Source organism: Dermacentor andersoni, chromosome 3, assembly GCF_023375885.2.
Source record: "Dermacentor andersoni chromosome 3, qqDerAnde1_hic_scaffold, whole genome shotgun sequence".
Lineage (NCBI taxonomy): Eukaryota > Metazoa > Arthropoda > Arachnida > Ixodida > Ixodidae > Dermacentor > Dermacentor andersoni.
Genome location: NC_092816.1, coordinates 85,657,755 through 85,669,154, shown reverse-complemented (window position 1 = coordinate 85,669,154; position 11,400 = coordinate 85,657,755). Strand labels below are relative to the sequence as shown.

The window sequence follows — 11,400 nt, the reverse complement described above, 5'->3', positions numbered from 1 at the left end:
CATGGGATGCCCCTTTTCCCACCACTCGGCACTTCTCGTTGTCTTTTCAATTCATTAAGCATTCAGCGTCTTCGCGGTTCTACTAACGCTTTAACAACTCGTCATTGCCTATTTCTATAGTGAAATGAAATAAACTACCCGAATTGGTCCTCATCAAACGCGATCATGTAAAATTTTGTGATTTATTATCCACAGAACCTATGCAAACCTTGTATCAACTACAGTTCACCTTTCTTTTAATTTGTTTCAATCATGCTTTGTTTCTCAATTTTGCTTCTCTGTACCAAGCGTTCTTGAATTGTCTTTCGCTCCACCGTCTGTATGCTGTGTAATATTCTTTTTCTAGTATGTCTTAATGATCCCTGTTTGACCATATGTATCCGGTTTTTTTTTTAACTTCTTTTTATTGATTCAATGACTTCTCACGTTTCTCCCCACTTTGTATTGCTAACCAAGTTTAGTGCATTCTGTAAATCCCTTACGTAATACCCCAAGCAGGGGCCTTTAAGGGAATAAATGATGATGATGATGATGATGATGATGATGATGATGATGATTTGTTTATGTTGTCCTGCGCGCGCGTGGCACCATGCTTGTTAATTGTAAGTGAATGTTTACTTATTTATACGACCGACAACGCCACTATCCAGCTATACAGTATAGACAGCTATACTTTGTATAGCTGTTTACTAATATGCTATCGCAATCAGTGCTTCGCCTTCCGGGAGAAACTGCAATCTTTTTTTTTTCTTTGGCGATATTTACCACGTTAGCGTGTTCTTTTTCTCTATACAGAGAACCCACCGAGCGGCGCGAAATGGTAGTTGGAGCTGGAGCTATAGGCAAGTCTTGGGACTTACCTGCGACGCCTTGGTAAACGCCAGGCTGCCAGAGATAAGAAAAACGAGGCTCCAGTGGCATGTGGAAGCCATATCCTGCCACGACAAGATGGGTTCGTACGGCTTCGACGGATGGTAGCCGGCTGAACGCCGTTGACAGTTCGGGATAGCGAACAGAGGTATTGCCACCATGAGGACGGTTGTGACAGCACCGGGCATTCTGCAATAGAAAAAAAAAAAAAACGTCGCGCGCACTAGATGTGTCTAACTGTGCCCGTCAATTCATCCTACACCTTTCTTGGCTTCTTTGGCTAGCAGACTGATTTATGTGGTTATGTGGTTAGTAGCCCAGTTTAAGTCTGGTTTATGTGCGGAATAAAAATTGTTGTAAATGAGCGCGCTTTCCTGTCACCTATCGTGCTTCCCATGTAGATCGTCGCGCTCGCGCCTAATGAAGCGACACTACCAACATGCCCTTCCAGCCAACGTTGGCTTCATTATTTGTAGGCTTCATATGGTTGAGAACTAATAAAAAGGGACCCCTTTGATTCACCCTCTCGTTTATACCAATCGCGAGACAGATACAGGGCGCCAAGAACAGTGTAAGCGAACTTACATCATTCGCTTCTTTGATTCATTGTTTGCGCGGGCTCAGTGTGAATCATACATAGGAGCTGATCTCTCACTTCAAAACGCATTCTACATATCTTCCGTCACATCGTAGCTTAGATTTTTATTCGCATAACTAACGTGTTTACACTAGTACGTCTCATATTTGCAGCATTCCCCTGCAATGACTGGGCTTAACGTCTCAAAGCAGCACGAGAGATATGAGAGGCCGCGTATAGTGCAAAGCTGACGACTCATTTTGGCCACCTGTTTTTTTTTAACTGCGTAGAGAAATTTCGGCAGATTTGTGCTTTTTTTTGTTGCATTGGACCCAGTGCCGAATGGTGCCTCCGCGGCCAGCAGCCGTACTCCACCGCCAGAGTGCCACAGTAGCGGTTTGATAGCTTCTTGTGGCGGGACTGAAGGGGCGAGAGTGTCGGAGAGAAAATTCTTGTCAGGAAACATACTAACCCGCCTCAAGGTATGGAGGTGCACGGACAATTTTGCGTGCCCTAATCTGCGGCCGGCCTTCCGAAACGGCATCACTCGTCAGACCGCGCCCAGCGTTGCTTAGAACCGGTGATCCGACGGCACGTGGCCGACTAAGCGTGACGTACGTGGCCGATGACCCAATTTACTTCGGAGCACGCTCGGCACTATGCACTCCCAATGAGCCGTGTTCCGATCTCTGAACTTTCGGTCACTTGTTCCACCAAACGCCTGCACTTACGCGTCCGAGGGAAGAAGCCTCAGCCAGCCGAAGGTGGAGTCGCGTGAGTTGAAAAACCAGAGGTAGACCAGGAGCAGGAGCAACAGCACCACGACGAGCTCAGCGCCTCTGCAGGCAAAGCGGCGAACGGGAGAATTATAGCGCTGTTGGAGCAGCGCGAACATCGCAGTAATTAATAGGTAGCGTGGATAAATAATGCTGCTATGCAGACGGCAACTGCCGCATGTTCCAAAGACGTCTACGTATACTGCGGCCGCCCCTACAGTGTGAGCATAAAGCTTTCAGGGTGAATCGTCCATCGGGGAGTAACAGCAAGCTGCAAAGAAAACGCATTCAGTTTTCCGAGAAAAAAAGAACACCTTTTGCAGTTGAAGCAAAGTTTGTCCCTGTCCGGGGTCGAACCCGGGACCGGGATGACGTGCGCAAGACAAACATCTAGAACGTAGACAACGCGCCCACCCAGAAGGGATAAGTGTCTGTCTCTATCCGCAGTAACTGAGTGATGCAGATAAGATTACCTGCAGTCTGACGATTCTTTCTAACAGACAGCGCGTTCACCAACAGAACAGCTCTGAATGTAACAGCAGTGCTAAAGGTTTTAAAGAACATGAGATTTTAGCTTAATATTACAGATTCATGGGAATCACACACATTGTGCAAAAAGGGCACGTGACTTGCCGGATAAATTTCTTAAGCTACAAAATTCGCTAGCTAAGAGCAAAAATATAAGAAAATGGGGATTCGTCATTTTCGCTTTTGTTTCTCTCCCGCCCTTTTGCGCTGTTTCGACTCCGTCATGTACCAGCTAGCCCACGTCAACGCTCTCGTTGAGTACAGCAGGGAGCCCGACAGTGGCCGTGAGCTGGCAGCAGCTAAAGCAGTGTATAGTTTTCGAACTGCTTCGAATTGCTTCGAAGAAACTTTCACGCGTGCGCTCCTTGTACGTGAGAAAAAGACAACAGACCACGAGGGGCGTAAACCACTCTTCTTACCCGATTCTACCGAGCTCCTCATTCCGGCGTGCCACTTCCCGTTGAGTCTTTCCCTGCGTCGTCTCATACTGCTCAGCTTTGTCGTGTCTGAAGAACAGTGGAATAAAAAAAAAAGGTGACTGGCGAAGACACCCTCCGGTTTAAGTAGAAATTTCTGGAAACAGAAATATACGCATGAAGGAAAAGTACCTTTTCAGAATGCGATAATGCAATGGTGATGACGCATGTAATGACAGCCAGTAACATGTTGAAACAACATCAATGCGCTAAAGCCTATCTCATGCTGTAGAGAATAGGAAATTGGCGCGAATAAGAGTGAACGGGTAAGTATCGACATCAATCGTCAAGTATCGTCAAGGTAGTTTTTTGTGTATTGCAAGAAAGAAGAGGAAAAAAAATGCAAATGAGGTGAGCCTCGGAGGAGGCATTACCACTGGAGCTCCTATCTAAATAAGTGAGAACGAAGCAGTCCATCTACTCGGCATACATATAAAATTAAGTTTGACGAGGTTTGTTTCATTTCAAAGAAAATGTTAAAAACTACTTAATATAGGGACCACATATTCTATTAAGGCCATGAATATCTCTACATGAATCATTGAAAATTGCAACACAAGAAGAAAAATAAAGAAAAACTAAACCTCAAGTTTACAGCTCAATCCCCCCAAAAATTATTATCACAGTTCGGCAAGCTTTAGTTCTAGATGGAGAACCTAAAGCGGACATAATCAATGCGTTATACACCGCTCTAAATTTTACAATTAATTTGTGAGTACCACTTTTGCAAGAACCTTGTAAACATGGTAAAAATATCGCACTAGCGCTATGCTCATCTACAGCATCTGTTTCAAATTTAGATGCTTTAACAGATGCAGTTTAGAGAATTGCGACCAAACTTCATTTCACAGAACTTGAAGCTTCGATTTTCTTATACTTGCTGATTTACGGCAATTTTTGTTAGTGCCCATGACACCTTAAATAAGAAGTCTCGCTCAGCAATCAAGAAAATGCAAAATTTTCTTTCGAATGCGCCAAATTCTATTCAAATGCTTCCAGCGGTTGTTTATTAAGAACATTCCTGTGTTTTGCCGTTGTGTTTCAATAGTGAAATTGGGCGTAAACCTGATCTAAAGCTGTTTAGCGCGTGTTTCTTGTTTCTTCTGTACTTATGCTTTTTATGCTGCTTTTCCTTCTGCATACTCCTACCGCTGTAGTGGCTGGTACTGAACTGAGTAATGTTCAAGCTCCATAAACATCGATGGTCTCGCAAAACGCAGACAACCAGACCCGAACGCTGAGGTAAACCTAAGCTGATTATATACGACTTATTGGTGACTTGCTCACACAATTCGTTTCAGAGCCTTCCTCTGTCTTCGTGCTTACATTATGTGTCTCAGGCGCCGATAGGAATAAAACCAAGCTCCAAGCAGGCAGGTGATCATCGTTGGCACGTTGACCGACATCCAAGTCACTGGTGTTAACTTGGGAGCCCTGGGGAACCGACTGAAATACACGCGTAAAAAGAAAGAAGAATAAACGTATGCTTAGCCATTGCATCTCAACGTATACGACGTTCTGTGGAACTTCGCATACAGAAATGCATTCTTGACTGAATAACCACTATAGTATCAAATATTCGGGTTATAGTGGTAGTTGCGCTTTTCGACATTTAGAAGCAAGTGCGGCAGGGGTTTTACAATAGGTAAGGCTAAGGGGAAGTAAAAATAAAGTGCTGGAACGCGCGAAGAACCTTCACTTTTATATAGCCTTCTTCTTTATAGTCCTGATATCGTTCAACTTAGTACTGTGATTTGATAGCGTTCCTTATAAACAACACTGGAGCTATAATTAACATCGTGGTAGAATGCTACGCGCATATTCTATCTGACCATACGGGGCTCACTTAAATCTAAGCCCACGGGCGTTATAGCCATTCCACTTTCTTCGCAAATGAACTACCTTTGACGATTAATGCTTCCGCTAGTGATTGCGCCCATTGCTTTAACTTTGTAAGTACTCGCCAAGCTTTATGCTAATCTACCCTGAATGTTTAAAAGAGCATGCACTGAGGCAACCATGTGTGCGTGCGTGCGTGTGTGCGCTTTTTTCTAAAGGGAGCTCTTGCCTGCGTACACATTTCCGGCGCGAATTGCACAAAACCCCGACTGGCCATTCCGTCGTGAATTGCATGCCGATATTGACTGATATGAAGGAAAGCAGATGTATTGACCAGCAGCTGAATAGGCCGGTGCAGGTAGTGTTAGTAGTGCACACATTTCTTTATTCATACAGTATTGAAGGGCACTCAAATTCTAAAGCAGGCCAAGGTGTTGGCGAGAAACAACAACAACAACAACACTTTGGCGACGGTATCAAAAGGCGCAGTGTCGAAACCTATTAATATTATAACCATTAAACTAATAATTAAAACTATTAAAACTAGTAATGTTAGTAAAGGTGGATGGGGGATGTGAGTTAACATTTAACGTTGCGGTAGATATGGTGTGCTTCTTAACGTTGGAAATAGCAAGGAAGGGTGGCAACATGTTTTTAGGTTCGTAAGAAACGCATTTTGTAAACTCAGAATACAGCAATACCTGGCCTAGACTAATAAAATGTATAATTAAAAACGCCAAGAAAGTTACTCGTACTTGAGCACGTCAAAGTCACGCCTGGAAGCCTTTCGCCATTGAGTAATGAATGCTCACAGCCACAACAACAATTATTTTTTTCATGGCATTACGTTTTCAGTCCATTGTTTCGATACAGAGATCATCAAAAGAAAAAAAGAAAGAAAAAGAGCCTTTAGCCAGACCGGTTTCTCGAGCTACCAGCTTGTGCTTGCCCCCTTGGAGTGGTGAAAGGAGTAAACACAGACTACAGCAAGGGAGTTACCACCTGGCTATACCGGTCTATAGCAAAATTAAACTTTTTCTTCCTTCGTACATCTCGTTCTCCTCAGCACCACGCCTGGGCCTGTAAGTAGCTATTCATAGTCTGGCGCGTCATTACTTTCTAATACCAATCACCGCAACTGCGCAGCTTCGCGCAAATAACGAGAGCTGAAGCTTTCCACACATTGCGAATATAGGCCGGGTATAGGACATACGTGGGCATACGTGTTTTCTAATAGGAATTGGGTGCTCCTGCTTCATATCGATTTGATTCGAGAATTAGACATACGACTTCTTAGAGTATCCTACTGCGGCGGAATACACGATATTACTGTCTCCTGCTATAGAGCTCAAGAGTATAAGAGTATGGTCTGCCAGCTGTCTGAAGTCATCAATGCGACCCAGAAAGTCGCTCTGGGGACTTTTCACTTTTTGTTATTTTAAGAGCCGTCTAGTTCAACGAACTTGCAAGCGCCATTGCGTTTGTTAAATGAAGTAAGTTGGCCATTCACCACGCTGTCCTTATGCTAGAACCGTATAAGAAACAGGGGGGGGGGGGGGGGGGCAGCCACCGTGGTTGCTTAGTGGCTATGGTGTTAGGCTGCTAAGCACGAGGTCGCGGGATCGATCGAATCCAGGCCACGGCGGCCGCCATTCTGATGGCGCGAAAGGCGAAAACACCCATGCACTTTGATTTAAGTGCACTCTAAAGAATCCCAGGTGGTCGAAATTTCCGTAGTCCCCCACTACGACATGCCTCATTATTAGATCGTGGTTTTGGCCAGTAAAACCCCATAATTTTTAGAAGACGAGTGGAGGGCGAGGTATTTTGTAAGTGCCCACCTATTGGGCTATCTATTTTGGGTCGGCACTGATTGGCTGGAGCTTTATCATCGAGAAGGAGGCAAGCTGGAGGAGCCTGCCTCGTTTTCCTCGTGCCCCAGTCCACGCAATCAGCATTTCAAGAGGAGCCGAAATGTCCAGCCCTGTGGGTGGACACTTGCAGAATAAGCCCCCAAGTACCAGCCAATCGTAATTCTCGAGATATTAACAAAAGCTGCCTGATATAGGAAAAACATGTCATAAGAACGAATAGCTTTGTGGATTCGGCACAGGATTTTTTTTATGGCCACCTTTCATATTCATGCTGTATTTTCTACGTCTATAAGCGAGAGCATTTCGATTGAAAATTGGACATACAAAGCCAGTACTTTCTCAAAAAAAAATTACACAAGATAATCAGAAACTGTCACTGTCAGACACTTTTAAACGCCAATTGTAACAAAATTTTAGTCAGCGAGAAATATTTTAATTTCAGATAATCTATAGATTTCGCGCAGGGCCTCCACCCAAAATGTTACATTTGAAGTACGAGTGGATGCGTCACGACAAGCTCGCAACAAAAAGGGGCGTTTCTGATATTGAAGCATAAAAACAAGAAATGCCGCACTGCTGCTCGTCAATTTCCTAGTTACGCAGTTGCTGCCGGCAACTGCGTAATGTAACTACCATAATGTGACTACGAGGGTAACTACCGACCCCGCGGTTCTGACGGGATCGTTTTAATGCTACACGCTGTTAATTTACAACCAAAATGCCAACGGGAAATTTCGTTGCAGTGGGGCGTTTACAACGGGTGTCGTCTCTATTCCCGGTGAATTACTGGTGCCATACTTTTCGTACAGCCGCGTCATTATGCTGTTGCTCGGCGTTCCCGTGAGGGCACCAGTTCCTCCGATGCTGGACGCGTAGGCCACGGACACCATCATCTCCCGCCGCAGTTTGATCAAGGAGTCGTGGCCCAGCCTGCCGTGGTTGGAACGCAGGAAAGCGTTCGTCAAGACCCGTGGCTGAACATTTCGTTCAAAGACGTTGTCGCGCATGCGTCGCTAATCAGAGCTGGACAGATTGAAGTTCACGAAACGTGATGCGCGAATTGAAACAGTGAAAGTGATCTGGAGTGCGTGGCCAAGTATCTATACCAGAAGGTTTAAAGAATACTATTGACGAAGCCGGTGGCCCACAGTCCTTACAAATTTTGAAGCTTCAGAACAGCAAAAATACCTAAAATAGTATCGTGCAGACAGATTTCACGATTATATAGATAAAGGATATTGGGGAGTCTACAGATTACTTCGCCTTTTTACTTAACATTCCTTCGTTCTACGTAATATCCTCTAGGCAGTTATGTGTCAGTTGATTAATTACTTAAATGTCCGCGGCCGTAAGTCTACATATTGCCCACATCCACTAATGTGTTCAATTTGACTGATGAAGTTTCCAAAAATTTTGTACAGGCTTGCGCAATATCAGTCTTCTGAGAGAACGCATTCCGCAGACGGGAAGAAATGTAGAACCGCTCGGTATGCCACATCTCAAAAATGTATTTAGGCTTTAAAGAGTGTCTTTGCCCTCTTAAATACTTCTCTTCGTGGTCATAATACGTCCGTGCACTATGTATGGACAGCGGCCCCTATAGAATACAGGCCAGCACACTGTAGCGATTCCATCTGAACTTTTTTCCTCTTCGGGCTTCGTCAGCGGTCAAAGAGGTGCCTTGCCTACATTTTGTCTTGGACTAATATATACATATAGCGGCTCTATCAATTTTTTCTAATATGAACCGTAGAGTTCAAGGCAGAATTTTGTGGAGGGTATACAGGTCTTAGTTGACAAATACAGGTGCATGTGTTCTAAATTAGAAAAATTGCGTATTACACTACTTATTTTATATTTTCTCCACCTCATGACATATGTCTATCGAATTGTATTTAAAGCTATTTTTGTTCTTTTGTGTAACCTGCTCGATGTCCCCTTATTCAATGCAAAGAGGCCATGTAAGGCATTTTTAAACGAATCATTTAAGTGAATAATTATTCAAGTCTGACCCGACTTGGCTTTTTGCAGGACGTAATGCAGCGTGCACCGGGAGGAGGGGGCAGGAAGAACTGTTGGCGAAGACGAAACGCAATAATTTGCGCAACCGAGCTTTACAAACCGTCGTGGAGTGCACACCATATGAAACGAACTCAACAACATTAAACAAATTTGTCTTCGACGCCGGCAGTCGTCACCAAGCGTTGGCCGAGCAACATTGAACCCGCATTGTCACATGCCGCAAGCGAGCGCGCTGGTGCGAGGACCCCAAGCCGGACCCACTCCATTTATATGCGTCAACTTGGGAAGCCTGCGCCGCTCTTTCTCTAAGAACACCACGTGAACAGTCACGCCTGTCAGAAACGTCATCGCGTGGCGATAACTGCTGCTTCACATCGACAAGCTTTAAAGCATAATACACAAAGAAAATTCGTCTTCAGGCTTCCAACTGTGAGCGCCAGCCCGGATTCGCCTAAAGTCTCGAGCATAAACGCATACACCTGTAACGCCGGAGTAGTTAATTCGTTGAGGCTTGCGTTTGGACAAGTTAGGATAGTATTGGTGCGAAATAGCGGCGCGTAGTTTTAGGAGACAGGACGGCGTGAAAAGCGAACACGAACAAAAACGTACTCACGGTATAGCGTTCGTTTTTTTCCCCCTTCTTTGGTCTCCTAAAAAGAAGCAGCGTCATCTCGCGCCAGCTACGGATGAGTGCAAATTATGGGGAAGACCTGTGGCATCAAAGATTGAATCGAATCCTGGGGGTTTTACGGGCTCAAAATCGGCATTCGATTTTGAGGCACGTGGTAGTGGCGGGACTTCTAATTAATTTTTTAGCACCAGGGGATCTTTGACATGTCCCCAGTGCACAGGACACGGGCGTTCTTGGCACTTCACCCCCGACAATATGGGGCCGGCGCGGCCGGGATTCGATCCCGCGACCACGTGCTTAGCAGCGCAACACCATAGCCACTGAGCCACCGCGGCGGGTACCCTGTCACAGCAAAGATGCATTTCGTACAGTTTTAAAATAATTAAATTGATGACTCGGTCGTAAATTCTTGGACACAATTAAATTTCAATTCACGTTGGAGTACTACAGCGCTCCTCAGTGGCGATCGCTGGCTTCCATACTTTTCCCGGAGGTAGTGCTCGTGGATGCCAACGGGGCTTTCTTTTTTTTTTAATAGGCACCCGAAGACTCACCCGACAAGACTAGCCCGCAGCTTCTCTTCGGCTTTCCTGTAGACATCGGCGACAGGGCGCGAAGGACTCACAATTGATGAGGCGCCGGATTCACCTGCACGTATATAGTAGGCGAAGGGAAGCTCTTTAGAAAACAGTGCGGCCGCTGTCAGAAAAAAAAAAAAATGTGGCTGGGGTTCAAGGCGCCTGGAACCTAATTATGCGAGCGAAGCTCTCTTAAGCATGGTACGGCGCGGTTTTGCTTCTTTGAATATTTTGTTGCTCATCAAAGGCTTCATTGGCGCCTGCGGTGAAGAGTTGAGGCGCTCGCACCGGCGAGTGCTTCGTCCATGGCGAGACTGAACTGAGCGACCAAACACCGGCGAAGCAGCTGTTAAACCCTCGCCTAGTCAGGTGTTACACAGCGGGGAGGCTGGATGGGCTGGAGCGACCGCAGCTGCGACGCGTTTCCGCAGCGGATGACGTGACATGACATCACACATTCCCACTAGTGCATGCTTGCGCGCCGGCGGCTGAAGGTCAAACGCGCGTTGAGATTGACCTTGAGAGTGGTACCTCGGGGAGAAGAGGTTTCGCTATAAAAAAAAAATGCGTCATGAACGGGTCAGTGAAGTTCGCCACTATACGTCCCTTTCTCTCTCGCTTCTTCAAGCTTATGGCTTTCCCGCTCTCTTTGGCCAGTTTTCGCGGTGTTTTTTTCTGGTAGGTGGTGTTCGGGATTTCAGCGCCGACACAAAGGTGCCGATGCAAACGGCGTGTGCTAACGCGCAGTTGAGTCGCAGGGCTGCATTTCGTCGCGAAACGCCGGCTATGTTATTGCGCTTTGAAGAACACGGGCTGTGTGGCACGATTGCTTTGGCGCTTCTTAAGGCTTGCATGCTGTCTACAGGAGCGCTCGCGCGGTTCGCTTCGCTGGAGACAACGCATATAAGATGAATAGGCTTATACTATAGGTTATACACAAGTGCAATACAGGTGTGCTCGTTAACGGATCCTTCAGGGATTAGGCAATGAAAGAACGCTACCTAAATATTCTCACTGCGACGAACGTACGCCTTCAGGCGCATCAATAATGCGAATAGCTTCCTAGATGAGTTCGGCTATTCGCTCACGCTGATCATCATCGTCGATGGTTTCTGCGCAATATTTATATAACCCGGCGCAATTTACCCCGCGTGCTGGTCATTGATAGCCATTTCCACTTGCCATAATTCGCAATTTTATGTAATATCACGAACACCATCCGCTCGTTC

The 11,400-nt window shown here is 45.7% G+C and overlaps 1 long non-coding RNA gene across 1 annotated transcript; it reads right to left on the bottom strand.

Annotated features, from left to right (window-relative positions):
- Nucleotides 1-300: 300 nt before the first annotated feature.
- LOC126542952 (uncharacterized) lies at nucleotides 301-3,642 on the bottom strand. The gene is made up of 3 exons (XR_008614830.2): nucleotides 3,171-3,642; nucleotides 2,179-2,286; nucleotides 301-1,059 (listed from the first exon to the last, which is right to left on the bottom strand). It is a non-coding gene; the product is annotated as an uncharacterized lncRNA (long non-coding RNA).
- Nucleotides 3,643-11,400: the final 7,758 nt, after the last annotated feature.